Source organism: Esox lucius, chromosome 13 (assembly GCF_011004845.1).
Source record: "Esox lucius isolate fEsoLuc1 chromosome 13, fEsoLuc1.pri, whole genome shotgun sequence".
Taxonomy (NCBI): Eukaryota; Metazoa; Chordata; class Actinopteri; order Esociformes; family Esocidae; genus Esox; species Esox lucius.
The window spans coordinates 18745119-18760734 of record NC_047581.1 but is presented as its reverse complement, the minus strand read 5'-3'; positions in this window follow the sequence as shown (position 1 = coordinate 18760734).

Genomic DNA, 15616 nt, shown 5'->3' with positions numbered 1-15616 from the left:
CCACTGAGCCTGGCCCAGCCAAAGTCCCCCTGACCCAAAGTGACCTGCTGAAGGACTCGGTGGGTGGGGGGGCTTTGGCATCCAGACTATAGAGGACGTGTGTGTGTGTGTGTGAACCATGCTCTCAGTGATGGAGGGGGGCAGCCCGTTTATCAGGTCCTCTACCCTCAAACCACCGCTCGGACCGAGGTGTTCTGTTGTCAACCAGAGACCGAGGAACCTGAAGAGTTGCTGGCCCTTTGAGTCACTGTACCTCACAGCCACAGCAGGACACCCTCCTGGTCCAGAAGGACCCTGAAACGGGGGTGGGAGACAGGGCGGGAGGGATGGGACGAGGGAGAGAGGTGGAGTGATACATTTTGTTTTTCTGGGGGTGGGAGAGTAAATCATCAAAAAAGGGTTTTCTGAATACAAATTTGTCTCTTTCGCTTCCATTTAGCCCGGGGTCCAACACAGGTATACCACACAGCCAAGAGGATCTGTCGGGGGTCAAGGAACCGTTTAATAAGGGAATTGGAAAAAGAGTATTGGTATTGCACATGTAAAATAAGAGAACATTTGCTGTGTGTTAGGCAATCTTGTAATCTTTAAATAAAGCTTCTGTTGAATTTGAACTTCTGAAACAATAGATGGAGGACTGTGACGGCAACTTACGAACTGAGTTTCTTTTTTTGTTTTCTTTTTTTAATAATATGTAAAGTGCAGTCGTCTGTTTTCCTGCATATTGTATATATCTGTATATGTTTTATTGAGTAACTAAATAACAATAAATATGACGTTAATGGTGAATTTGGTGATTTGTTGTTCTTATTCATGCTGTGTCGTACTATATGGCTGTCGTTATGTCACAGTCACAGACTTCATATAATGTTGCATTTGAGTATTGAAATGTAAATACTTCTCTACTGACGATATATCTCCCCCTGGAGTAGGAAGCATAAAGTTTGACTGGGGGGAGACTAGTGTAATATAGCAACATAAAATAGCAGAATGAAGCTGCCGTTAGAATGTTACAGAAGGTTGGTAATTATATAATTGATTACAGAACACCGGTGGTCCTCACTGCCTGTCTCAACATCATTCTTCTCTGCCCCACCCTCCACCTCACAGCCTCCCCCCTCCACCCTGCAGTCTGTCCCCCCCTCCGCCCTGCAGTCTGTCCCCCCCTCCGCCCTGCAGTCTGTCCCCCCCTCCGCCCTGCAGTCTGTCCCCCCCTCCGCCCTGCAGTCTGTCCCCCCCTCCGCCCTGCAGTCTGTCCCCCCCTCCACCCAGTCTTCTCTAACTCACCTGCTCTTTATGGGCCATCTGCATGGATGGTTAATGGTAATCAATAGCTCCCCAGTGTGCCAGCCCTGAGGTGGAGACGTCAATGCTGTCTCACAGGGCTGCTGATCAGCCTGCATCCCTGCTATTGGCCTGCCTGCCTACCTGAGGGAAACACAATCACATTTTGCTATCTTTGTGGGGATAGTACAAACATTATTCCCATTCAAAACCAAACCTAACCCTTTTCACTGAACCCAAGTCTGTGAGGTAATTTCCCTTAATTTTGCCTTAATTGGTGTGTACCAAGTTAATATATGGAATGCCTTTAAGCTGAATTTACCACAGAGCAATTGATCAATTTTGAATATGTAGGTTTCCTTTCCAAAATGGAAAATAGTTGATTGTAGTGAAATAGCCTTCTGTATTGTTCGGCATATACAAATCTACAAAACCATTGATGTGTTTCCCCAACAGATTTGCGCAAAATAAATCTAGGTCAACTATTACCCTTCCAGATCCTCTTTACCCAGTAGTTCTACTGACCTTTCTGTTGACAGAACAAGTTGAGGGCGTCGTGCAGCAAAAACGGAGATTATTCTAGAAACATTTGAGGTTACTTATTTTTCTAGCTCCAATAACACTGTACACACACACACTTGTGTTATATGTAGATACTTATCAGTGTTTGGATGACAGTGACATTTCATACATTTATGTGTTCTTGGGTATGAGGCTTACCAGTTATTTTTAGCGGTGTCAATTCCAAAAATAGGCCTATTAAAAGGCCTATCAAAACATAACGTGTAAATGCATTGTTTGGACTAGTGTGAAATGGGGGACAACTCCATCTTGTGTGTTTAGTCATGTGTAAGGACAAGAATATTGTGACAGCCCTGGATATTACTGGTTTGACTGGTATTTAGCAGTACTGGTGACACCTGCTTGCATAGCATAATGTTGATGCCTCCAAACATACCAGTCAGGGTTGGCTGAATGCTGCTCTATTGTGGACTACTTCATGCCTGCTATTTCGTGCTAGATGTCGTCTAACGCTGTATGCCGACCAGCAGACCTGTCTCACTTTACTGTGCCTGTCTGTCTGGTTTACATGTCTTACCTCACTGTGCCTGTCTGTCTGGTTTACCTGTCTAAGTATGCCTAGCTGTCTGGATTACCTGTCTCACTGTACCTATAGTGGCAGTCACACATTGTACCACCAATTGTATTATGTTGTGCACATAGGAACACTGAAGTAGCCTCTCATGTACCTTTTCACAGCAAGCCTGTGGTCTGACGAGTCTCCTCAAGTACCCCCGTCCATAGTCCCAGTACCCATGGTAGGGGACCCCCATTAAATGTCCCCAGCTGACAGAAACATAGTAGCTCAGGACGTGATGGATGTCTCACTGATGACAGCCTGCCTGGATGCTGGGCTTGGAATATTGGCTGATGTCTGGGTGTTTGGGTTTCCTTCAGTGGTCTGGGCTGCATGGCGGCCATCTTGGGAGGGAGAGACTGCTGTGTGGTAAGCCTGAGAACTCTGCTGTTTCCCAGACAACACGCATCTAAAGAATAACAATTTCACTAACCATGAAGACGATCCATGGAGCCAAGGGGCCGTGGCCACAAACCAGAGCCCAGCCAAGACTCTCCTCTCAGGCAGCTCTCCGCGCACTCCTATAAATATATCTTATTTGTACAGAGGCGATATGCATCTTTGGGAAAATGCCACTGTGTTGACATTATTTCACCCTCCTTGCCCTCTTCACTTTCTCTCCTCTGTCTCCTCTTCAATCCTCTCCTCTTTTCACTTTCCCTCTTTTCTCCCAAGAGAACAGGAGAGAAATAGAGAAAGTGGGTGAAAGCATATGTGATAAAACGACAGAAAAACCAAGTCGACCGTAGAGGAGGAGGGGGAGAAGGAGAGGGGATAGATTGGAAGGAGAAGGGGAGGAGGAGAGGGGTAGATTAGAAGGAGGAGGGGGAGGAGGAGTGCGAGAAAGTGTCGTCCTCTCTGAGGCCTCCACGGTCTTTAAGCCACTATGCCATCCACTAGAGCCCTCTCATACACTGGTACTCTGAAGGCCTTTGTCCTGTGAGAAGGGGGTTTGGCTGATTTGGGGTGCATGTGGATTGGGAGGCGGGCTGGTTTTGGGGTGCTTGTGGATTGTGGGGGGGGTGGGCTGAGCTTGGCGTCATATATCTGGCTCCCACGTCTCCATCACTGGAATGGCCCGGCAGCGGGGGAGAGAAAAGGGAGGTCGAGGGGCAAGGGGGATCTGTTTTTTTGGGAGAGTGGTTTGGACGTCTTCCAAACGGTGCCTTTTTGCTTTCAAAGAAAGGTCCACTTGTGCTCTTTGTCCTACGACTATTGTTTGAATAGCATTGTGGGCTTTCTGTGGGAGGGGCTTGGGTGCGAGGGGGCCGTTGCGGGATGCAAGGGGGGTACACATAAATGGTTTGACTGAGGAAGATGGGGTTCTGGAGGGATGAAGGTGCATGTTCTGGTTGCTGCACACACACACACACACATACACAGACGTCAATTACACAGACACACGCAAATGGACGCACTTACGCACGTGCGCGCACACACACACACACACATGCACACACACACATGAAACAGACAGACACACACAAAGATGAGGTACAGCTGTGTAAAGTTCACAGTGGTTTGATCCACCGTCTGAAGAATGTGTTACATTAGTAACGTGGTAACAGCAACCTCACATAGATGTCATCTTGGATCTAGAAGAAATAAAACAAGAGAAAGTAAAAGAGTAAAGTTCAGCAGCAGTCAGAGATTGAAAGTACAATATTCCCATTACCCTAGGCTAGGATTCCAGACTTCACCAGCTGGTAACAGATAACAGGAGCCCTGCACTTTGCAGAGTGTTTTCCACTGTGGTCTTCACCTCCAATGGCTGGTATGATGGAGCTGGCTGCCTGGGTTCTCCTATAAAGGGGATTCATATCAGAGATGAGTGTCTGGATCCGTTCACTAAAGGGGATCGATGACTACTTCCATCTGTCTGCTCTTACAAAACATGTCTGACAGGTTGAGAAGAAACACAGCATTTGCATGTAAGAGTAATGTATGCACCATTTACTGAGAAGCAGTCTAGAGTGTGGTCACTGCGGTAAGTTGATGTAAGGAGAAAGAGAGAGTTTTAAAGTGAGAGCTGGCCTGCCCTCAAACCGGAACACAGAGAACCACTGATTTGTCTTGTTGGATCCCCTAGTTTGTGGTTCTACACTTCCAGAGCTAGGGTCCACTATTTTGTGGTTCTAAAATTCCAGAGGTGGGATCCACTAGTATATGGTTCTACACTTCTCTCTTCCTGTGTTACATCCACTTCACCCATCTTATTACATCGGCCTACAAGAAGAGATGTCAGCCCTGGTTGTGAGTGTATGATCGGATCCCTCTACTAGCTGGACCTGTACACCAGCACCCAGTGTGTCAGGGAAAGGTAATTGAGCAGAGCACCATGCTTCTGCTCCGTCCGTCTTTGTACTTGGGGACGTGTGCCTGTGTCAGGGACCACAATTAGTGGGGCGTGTCCGCTACCATTAATCACTGCACTGACGCCACTGACACCAACTCTGCCCCTGACTCGGAAGCTGGCTCAGGACCAATCAGAGCCCAGGGATACGCTGACTCCCTGTTAGAACAACAACCATATATTAACATTCTGCTCCAACAACTGACTAGCTTGTTACGTCAGCCCCTCACACTAACCAGCCGTTAGCAGTTATCGAAACTGTAATTAAGCAATTATGAACAAATTAATACAATGGGTGGAACAATTAGCAACACCCAAACACCTTGTCTGAATAGCATGCCAGCACTCACCTGCACTTCATAGACTGCATCATGAATTAATTTTATTGTTCTCACACAGATTATGACGAGAGAAGGATACACAAAATCAACGCACTTGGCTCTTATACCTATTGGTTAATACTTTAATTGTTTGCTAGATGAGTTGACATTTTTAAACTTTACAAATGCATTGAACTTTCTTTAATTGAACCAAACCTCCATACCCACAGACATGTCTTTATTCTATCTCTTGTACGAGTGTCAAGATGTTGCGATAAGACCCCAAAGACACGTTCAGCTTCTTACAGATGGAACAGACTGAAAATATTTCCCATTGAGCCCGTTTCAGCCATTACCGAAGTATGTTTGATAGGTCGTTACAAACAAGCAAGCTACAGTATTAAGGAGTTGCTGTAGTAAAATGACAGAAATCAATCCAACAAGGTTTATATTAAATGGATTTTGCAGGAAAAAGATATCTGAAAGAGAAAACTCCTACAGTGAACAGGACATGATTGTTGCTACTCAAAGTTTTAGTGTGAATTTCTCTTTCACTCTGGGTATTAGAATCAATCAATCAATAATTCAGCAGGATGTTAAATATTTGTCATGGGATGATCACACATCGATGGAAGCAGTCAATACATGATAAGAAGGAATAAGAACAGGCTAGCTGCTTGTTTAGCCTGTTCCTCAGGGAGGGGAGAGTCAGATTCCTGTCTGACTAGGGCTGAGATTGTTCCCTAGACGTACACATGTCTGCACACACAGTTTTCCTGTCTTTCCTGCATTTTCTATACATTTTTTATTATGGGGATGCATGGATTTCACTCTCTGTCTCCCTTTCATTCTCTGTTTCCATCTCACTCTCTGTCCCTCTCAGTCTGTCTCCCTCTCCCTCTCTGTCTCCCTCTCACTCTCTGTCCCTCTCAGTCTCTGTCCTTCTCACTCTCTGTCCCTATCATTATCTGTATCCCTCTCACTCTCTGTCCCTCTCAGTCTGTCTCCCTCTCCCTCTCTGTCTCCCTCTCACTCTCTGTCCCTATCATTCTCTGTCTCCCTCTCACTCTCTGTCCCTCTCAGTCTGTCTCCCTCTCCCTCTCTGTCTCCCTCTCACTCTCTGTCCCTCTCAGTCTCTGTCCTTCTCACTCTCTGTCCCTATCATTATCTGTATCCCTCTCACTCTCTGTCCCTCTCAGTCTGTCTCCCTCTCCCTCTCTGTCTCCCTCTCACTCTCTGTCCCCCTCAGTCTCTGTCCTTCTCACTCTCTGTCCCTATCATTCTCTGTCTCCCTCTCACGCTCTGTCCCTCTCAGTCTCTGTCCCTCTCACTTTCTGTCCCTCTCACTCTCTGTCTCCCTTTCACTCTCTGTCCTCTTACTTTCTGTCCCTCTCACTCTCTGTCTCCCTCTACCTCTCTGTCTCCGACTCAGTCTGTCCCTCTCACTGTCTTCTCTCTCCCTCTCACTCTCCATCCCTCTCACTCTCGGTCCCTCTCACATTCTCTTTCACTCTCATTATCTGTCTCTCTCACTCTCTGTCTTCCTCTATGTCTCACATTCTGTCCCTCTCATTCTCCATCCATCTCACTCACTGTGTCACTCTCACTATCAGGCCCCTCGCAATCTCCATCCATGTCACTCTCCGTCCCTCTCACTCTTTGTCTCACTCTCTTACTCAGTTGCTTTGTAAAAAGAAAGAAATGAAAAGCAGCCAGATGGCAGCTAAGTCCAAATAGAAAATCAATAGGCTCCCTCCTAGAGAAGGTTACAAAAAGAACATTCAGACACTGAATGCCAAAACAGTGTTCTCTGGTCTCTTTCTCTCTATGTCTATACCTTTCTCTCTCCCATTCTATGTTTTCAATCTCTATCTCTGTCTTTCTTTCTCGGTCTCTCTTTCTGTCTCTATGTCTATCTTTCTACCTCTAACTCTGTCTTTCTACCTATATGTCTATGTTTTTACCTCTGACTCTATCTTTCTCTGAGTCTTCCAGCACAGGCAAACACACATAATTCACACAGGCACAAGCACATGTACACACTCAGAAACATTCACCCCCCCCACAATACACACTGGTCTTCCCCAGCCCTAACTTTTCTTCCCCAGCCCTAACTTCTCTTCCCCAGCCCTAACTTCTCTTCCCCAGCCCTAACCTCTCTTCCCCAGCCCTAACTTCTCTTCCCCAGCCCTAACTTCTCTTCCCCAGCCCTAACTTCTCTTCCCCAGCCCTAACTTCTCTTCCCCAGCCCTAACTTCTCTTCCCCAGCCCTAACTTCTCTTCCCCAGCCCTAACCTCTCTTCCCCAGCCCTAACTGTCGGAATTGCTCCTCCATGACGTTCCCTTGAGAGTTAGGAAGGAGCCTAAAGTTGTATGTTTCAGTATCAGAATTTAATGACTTGTCGTTGTAACACAAACGGAGTGAGGGAGGAGAAGATACCTTCTTTGAAAAGGAAGAGGTTCAGGCCACGCAGAAGTCATTACACTAATAATAATTAGTACAATGAGTAAGCAGAGGGACACGAGGGAAGAGGCCAATGGGAGTTGACTTGTCACCTGTTTTCTGACATTCCACCTAACAGGGGACCATGGCATTCTGGGTACGTCCCAGCTAACAGGGGGCCATGGTGTTCTGGGTAGGTCCCAGCAAACAGGGGGCCATGGTGTTCTGGGTAGGTCCCAGCTAACAGGGGACCATGGTGTTCTAGGAACGTTTCAGCTAATAGGGGACCATGGTGCTCTGGGTACCTCTCATCTAACAGGGGACCATGGTGTTCTAGGAACGTTCCAGCTAACAGGGGACCATGGTGTTCTAGGAACATTCCAGCTAACAGGGGACCATGGTGTTCTAGGAACGTTCCAGCTAACAGAGGACCATGGTGTTCTAGGAACTTTCCAGCTAACAGGGGACCATGGTGCTCTGGGTACCTCTCATCTAACAGGGGACCATGGTGCTCTGGGTACCTCTCATCGAACAGGGGGCCATGGTGTTCTGGGTAGGTCCCAGCTAACAGGGGACCATGGTGTTCTAGGAACGTTTCAGCTAATAGGGGACCATGGTGCTCTGGGTACCTCTCATCTAACAGGGGACCATGGTGTTCTAGGAACGTTCCAGCTAACAGGGGACCATGGTGTTCTAGGAACATTCCAGCTAACAGGGGACCATGGTGTTCTAGGAACGTTCCAGCTAACAGAGGACCATGGTGTTCTAGGAACTTTCCAGCTAACAGGGGACCATGGTGCTCTGGGTACCTCTCATCTAACAGGGGACCATGGTGCTCTGGGTACCTCTCATCTAACAGGGGGCCATGGTGTTCTGGGTAGGTCCCAGCTAACAGGGGACCATGGTGTTCTAGGAACGTTTCAGCTAATAGGGGACCATGGTGCTCTGGGTACCTCTCATCTAACAGGGGACCATGGTGTTCTAGGAACGTTCCAGCTAACAGGGGACCATGGTGTTCTAGGAACATTCCAGCTAACAGGGGACCATGGTGTTCTAGGAACGTTCCAGCTAACAGAGGACCATGGTGTTCTAGGAACTTTCCAGCTAACAGGGGACCATGGTGCTCTGGGTACCTCTCATCTAACAGGGGACCATGGTGCTCTGGGTACCTCTCATCGAACAGGGGACCATGGTGTTCTAGGAACATTCCAGCTAACAGGGGACCATGGTGTTCTGGGAACGTCCCAGCTAACAGTGTGTCAGTTCTGTCCACTCTGGCAGAGCTGTGTCCCTGGTGCCTGGGCCTGCAGTCAGGGTGACAGATAGTCTGGGGAGGGAGGGGACGCAAGGCTGTTTAGGTGATCATTAAAGAGGTTTTATCTTAATTTGAGCTGCTACTCTCCATCCTCTCCTGTGATTTATGAGGCAGTGGCCAGGCACTGCTCCCCTGCTCTGCCCCTTAGCACTGGTGACAAGAACAAGAGGCACACTCACACAAACACAGACTGCCACACGGTGCCGGGAAACACAAACACTTGCCTCTGGGTACAAACACACATGGACCCAAAAACAGACAGACCACAAAGATGCTTACAATTACACGCATTTACTGGCTGAACTGTAATAAAGAACATGATGTTTTGCTGCTAACACCTATATGCATTGCATTCCGTGTTTGATCTCCTTAAGCTTTATGGTAATGAATCACCCAGGCAAGCAGGCACAGACTGCAGCGTTAACCTCTTGCCTACTGACCCAGGAGACACAGAGGAGAGGAGGATCGGGTTCCAGCGAGGTGGAGTGACCGCAGGCAAGAGTTAACTCAATCTTCAACTGGGTTGGGTACTGGGGCGGGGAAGGGGCGGGGGGGGGCAAACAATGCAGGCCACTGTTCTCCACCTAACATCCCCCCAGGGTCACCGAGTAGAAGACAGGCTGGTGCAACCTCATCTACCACTGTCTCCTCCTCTGTGGTGTCTTTCCACACAGCCACTGGTGTGCTGGCCTGTTTCAGAGCCTGCCTTTATAATCCTACAGGTATTTGGCTGGAGGGCGGAGGAATAGTGTTCACACCTCATTCTGTGGAAGGTGGTGTGGGTGTGGACAGAGGCAGTAGCCAGGTGAAGATGTTCGTCACAGAAAAACAAGAACTCAATCTGCTTTCGTATCTCTCGGCTTCCTGTCGGTCTGCATTCAGGGGATGTTTCTAACACCTTCGTGCTCAGGTGAGGGAGTGGGACAGAAGCTTCAACTGCAAGGTGCTGTGTCATGAGCTATTTAGTGATAGAAGATTATTTTAACAATGGACAGGAAGTATACCGGCATTAAACCACATTATTGTTGCAAAAACACACTTTCACGCTGATTAATAATTTCCTGAAATGTATCAGTGAACGACAGTAATCCATTAGCATAACTTCATGGGCTGGTTTGCAGACATAGATTAAATCTAGTCTAGGACAACAACAAAAAACAAGGTAATTGAACTCGATTTTTTTAGTCCTAGACTAGGCATAATCCGTGTCTGCCAAACCGGCCCTATGTGTATGGATGTTTTTAAGTGTGCGTGAGGGTGGGATAGGTGCTGCTGGAAGTTCTTGAATTGACCCTTGACCTCCCTAAGACAGGGACCTGTTTGTTTTTCCAGACCTGTTCCTTCCTCTCCGCCCTTCTTCTCATTCCTGTTCTTCCTCCTTCTGTCCTTCCTCTTCTCCTTCCTTCTCATTCCTCTACTTCCTCCTGTCTTCCCTTCTTAGGGCTTGTTAACATTACACTACATTTTCCAAGACATAACAAATAAGACACAAGACGCTAGATTATGATGTTATCTAAACTTGCAGATATCGATAGCTCAAGGTTGCGTGCGCCACATTTTCCATTGAGCCCCCCAGAGTTTTGCAAGTGTGAAGAAAGATCTCTTGGAACTGGATGAAGTTTCTGTGCAGTGCACACACATATCACATGATTTTCCTGCAATTCACGGCCACAATCCTGCGTGATACGTCTCGAACATGCCGTGTAAACGCTTTTGAAATGATTATGCAAACCATGTTATGTCTAGCACTTTACTCTCTTTTAATGTAAACAAGCCCTTAGCCCTCCCTCCTACATACTCCTCTCCTTCCTCTCCTCCCTCCTACATACTCCTCCCCTTCCTCTCCTCCCTCCTACATACTCATCTCCTTCCTCTCCTCCCTCCTACATACTCCTCTCCTTCTTCTCCTCCCTCCTACATACTCCTCTCATTCCTCTCCTCCCTCCTACATACTCCTCTCCTTCCTCTCCTCCCTCCTACATACTCCTCTCCTTCCTCTCCTCCCTCCTACATTCTCCTCTCCTTCCTCTCCTCCCTCCTACATACTCCTCTCCTTCCTCTCCTCCCTCTCCTCCCTCCTACTTACTCCTCTTAATTTCTCCCCCGTTCCCTCTCTGAAACTTAATTTCTCCCCCGTTCCCTCTCTGAAACTTAATTTCTCCCCCGTTCCCTCTCTGAAACTTAATTTCTCCCCTGTTCCCACTTTGAAACTTCATTTCTCCCCTTCTCCCTCTCTTTGACTTCATCTCTTCCCCTCCCACTCTCCGAAACGTAATCTCTCCCCCCTCCCTCCCGTTTTCCATCTAGACTCTCACCTTTCACCCCTGAACCGTCACACCCTCCTTCGAGCTTCAGCAACAACAGAAGCAGGAGATTAGGGACACGTAGAGCCCATGTGATGGTAACTGTCGGTTCAACTTGATCTGTGGCCGAGGTTTGCTTTCAGTCTAGTTTGTGTACACATGTTGGTCCTGTTTTGTGGACCCAGCTCAACAGCAACAGTAACAAAGGTACTTCTAAAATATTGACTCTGATGTAATTCTCAGACAATACATAGAAACCTGCAGTTTTAAAGTACCCCCTGAGAAATAGGAGTCGTCTATCCAGAAGAGGAGCGGCTACTGTTTGTGAAGCCAGCTGCCTGTCTGTCCCCTATGAGCAGGGCTCCCTCTCCTCTATGGAGACATCCATCTCAGACAGGAAGTGGAGAAACGGCACACGTAGTCAGAGGAGCGAGTGACTCAGGGGGCAGTCTGGCCCCAGAGCCCGGCAGGAAGTTGTCACTGAGCAATGCCACACAGGGCCCAACATGCTCGCTGTGGCGACCCACAGGTGATAAAAGCTTTAACTGGACACCAGGCTGAAATGAAAGAGGCTACAAGATGTCTGGTCACTGTTGAAGATAAACATACAGGGCTCAATCCTATGAACTCCAGAATTTTTTTGGGGGGGATAAGTGAAAACGCAGAATTCCTTTTAAATCTCGCGAGGGAATGTTTAGATTCATCCAAAATATTTTTTTTGTTTGTTTCTGTGTGACGACAAAATAAATGTAAGGAAGCACATATGAATATGTATTTATGTAAGTTATTTTCTTGCAGAATTTATGTTGCTCTTAATTGTACAACTATACAACAAGCTTTGCAACATTTGGCCCTCCATTTATTTTTTGGTGGGGGTGGGAGTAAAGCTAAAAACTTAATCAGCTCTGCAAATGTAATTGTAGCATTGTTTTACATCTTACCAACAATATGTAACCAAACAATTGTATCCCCACATCCAAGCAAAGAGCCAAGTCTCACACACCTGCATCTACTTATTATGGTCAAATTCTTCTTCCAGCCCTTCTCGCTCCTCCCTCTTTCACTCTCTCTCTTTCCTCCCCTCCATGTAGGGCCACCTTGGCTCAGGGATTCTGGCCGTGTGTCAAGACTGTGTGCTGGACCCTCCACAAGCACGTCTGCTAACCGTTAAGCCGTTTAGCCCCTAATACCGACAACAAACAGTCTTTCTGTGCTGGGCCTGGGCACAGGCCACGGCGAGTGAGGTCAGACATCTCTATAATCTGATTCTGCCCGTCTGCCCTCTGTTCAAACACACCCGATGGCAAGCCGCTCCGGCTTCTTGGCAGGAGCCCTGTAGGACACTGGGATTCATATGCTTTGTGGTGACACTGGGCCATTCATTAAAGAGCTCAGGCTCCAAATGATAATGTATACCTCACTGAATGGTTCGGATGCTGTGCATGTGCGCGTGTGGCCTGTGTTCGTTCGTTAAGGCGTGCGTGTTTAGGAAGTGCAAGTTTAATTTGACACAGACTTATGAGCGCGCAGAGTGGCATCTCGGTAGAGATGCCCCCCCACCCCCCAACCCCCCAGCCCCCCAGCCCCCCAGCCCCCCAGCCCCCCCAGCCCCCCAGCCCCCCAGCCCCCCCACCCCACACTGGAGCTGATTTTAGTGCCTCTCCCCTGGATCTCAGGATCCAGCTGGTGTTGCGTCTCCACTCCGCCTGTAGAGCATCTCTCCCCTGGACGTGCTCCGCCAAGCACTGCTCCGTGCCTCCAGGGCGTGTGGCGTTAGGAGGGGGAGGAACCTAGCGTTCCATGCACCCAAACACCACCAAGGTTTCATGGAAACCGCCTTCTGGTGAACGAGCTTCCCTGTCTATCTTTTCTCTCCTTCCATTTCTGTTCACTGAGATGCGTGTTGTTCTCCACGCGACAGTGTGAGCTGCGATGTGATTGGCTGCACCGGGTCCCTGGCGGTCTATTAGCAGTCAGAGGTAATGCCTAAATCACTGTGGAACGTTCAAGTCTGGATAATTTTGTACTTTCTGTTGCTGAGATGAGACAGCCCTGCTCCAAGTGAGTGAACACACAAAGCCCTTTTAACTGCTAATTTCAACCAAACTGATATTGTTTTCAGTTTTCCCAAACAGGGACACGGCCAGTTGCTGTGGCTTACAGCGATGCAGCCTGCCTTTGTCACAGGTCTGATGGGACACTTCAAGGATTTAGTGTTCGCTTTATACTTCAGCTGTGGAACATTACTCTTCTTAGCGGTTTCCTAGTCAGAAAGATACGGTTACACAATCACGGATGTTTTGTCTTTTGCCTTTCAAATTGGAAAGGTTTTAAACTTTGGAACCTCAAACAAATCCCTCAGTAAAAAGCTACAACAGCTCAGGAAAACGAAAAGACTTGGTATTATCTGATTTTTTTTGTTTGTCCCCATGGGTTTGTTTGTTGTTTGTTGTTGTTGGCATGTCGTTCGTGGGCCAAAATGCAGCATGTCCTCTGCTGATCTGTTCTAATAAGCCCGCTGGGTCTGAAGCATCTGGAGGAGACCAACTGGACCTGGCTGAAAGCAGCAGGGGAACAAGAGAGGTACTGACAGCAAACCCTTTGACCTCTGCCCCCTCCCCCCACCCCCGCTCCCTGTCTTCATTCACTGCCTCTGTGGAGAGCCTGTTAGAATGAAAGTCTGATTTTATAGAGCCAAGAGGACAGTTGTACTGGCTGTTTGGACCGAGCAGGCATGAGGTTCATGACGTGGTGGTCGGAGGTGCTGAACAGCCACACCAAACCTTCTAAGGGAGGGCTCATGGGCCTGGGGCCACCTCCTCTCTCCCTTTACCCAGGGTCACTACAGCTCAACACAACCAGGGAAACAGTAGAGGGAGATTAACTGCATTGTAGCAGTATGGGTTTTTGCATGTGCTTGCTTGCCTGTTTGTGCAGCATGTCTGTCTGTGGTGAGCAAACTGTCAGAAAACATTCCAAGTGAATGAGAGTGAAAAAAAGCTTGTTGTCCTCCTCTTTTTGTAACCCCCCCGACCCTCGACCCCCCCCCCCCCCCCCCCTCCCCCCGACTTGCCTGAGGAGAAGGTTTCCGGCCGCTGCTCTGGCCTGAGGTTCCCTGTTTGTGCTCCGTCAGACACAGTTTCTCTGTGCTGGGAGAGAGTGAGGGCATGGAAGGGGGACAGAGAGAAGGAGAGAGGGAGAGCATGGAAGGGGGACACAGAGAAGGAGAAAGGGAGAGCATGGAAGGGGGACATAGAGAAGGAGAGAGGGAGAGCATGGAAGGGGGACATAGAGAAGGAGAGATGGAGAGAGGGAGAGCATGGAAGGGGGACATAGAGAAGGAGAGAGGGAGAGCATGGAAGGGGGGCATAGAGAAGGAGAGATGGAGAGCATGGAAGGGGGACATAGAGAAGGAGAGAGGGAAAGCATGGAAGGGGGACATAGAGAAGGAGAGAGGGAGAGCATGGAAGGGGGACATAGAGAAGGAGAGATGGAGAGCATGGAAGGGGGACATAGAGAAGGAGAGAGGGAGAGCATGGAAGGGGGACATAGAGAAGGAGAGAGGGAGAGCATGGAAGGGGGACATAGAGAAGGAGAGAGGGAGAGCATGGAAGGGAGACATAGAGAAGGAGAGAGGGAGAGGAAGAGAATGAAACAAAGCCAGAGAGGCAAATAGAGAGAGGGATAGTGTGGAGAGAAGAGAAAGAGGACACCTCACTTTCCTGCTCTCCCTCTTGTTCTCTCTCCCTTACTCTCTTTCATCTCTCTCTATTCAATCTCTTACTCTCTTCTCTTTCCTTATTCTCTCTCCTTCCTTTCTTTTTACCTCATGCACTTGCTCTCGTCTCTGTTTTGTGAGATGGTGCTTCTCCCTCTGTCTATTGCTTGTGCTCTCTCACTCCACTTAGCTTCATACACACAAACACATAAACAAACTCAATTAGCTAATGACACTGGGCTGGCCATTGGGTGGTCCTAATTAAGGTTTACAGGCTGCCTAATGTCAGAGAGCTCTCTGTCAGAGATGAATAATGCCTAGTGGGTGCCACTGAGCCTCCCTCCCTCCCTCCCAACTTCCCTCCCTCCCACCCTCCCAACTTCCCTCCCTCCAAAAAGGATGTAGTAGTGCTAGTGTCACAATAAACTACTCACATATATCATATGAGACTTATGTTGTGGATGCATTTTTCATTTGAGAATGTTCTGTTCTGCAACTTGCTCACTGTACCTGCCTAGAAAGGAATCTACAATTTATCAAGCGATTGAGTGAAAAAACATCATTATTCAGTATCACCCCACATGTCAGGCACCATCGAGAGGAATATTCAGTAACATGATAATAAAAACACCTCCTCTGTCAAAGGCACAACAGTCTGGTGGTGACTGTTATGTGGTGCAGAGGTTCTCCCCAAACGTATTTGTCCCAGAAGATCCTGTAAAGACCCAACCAATCTGAGAAC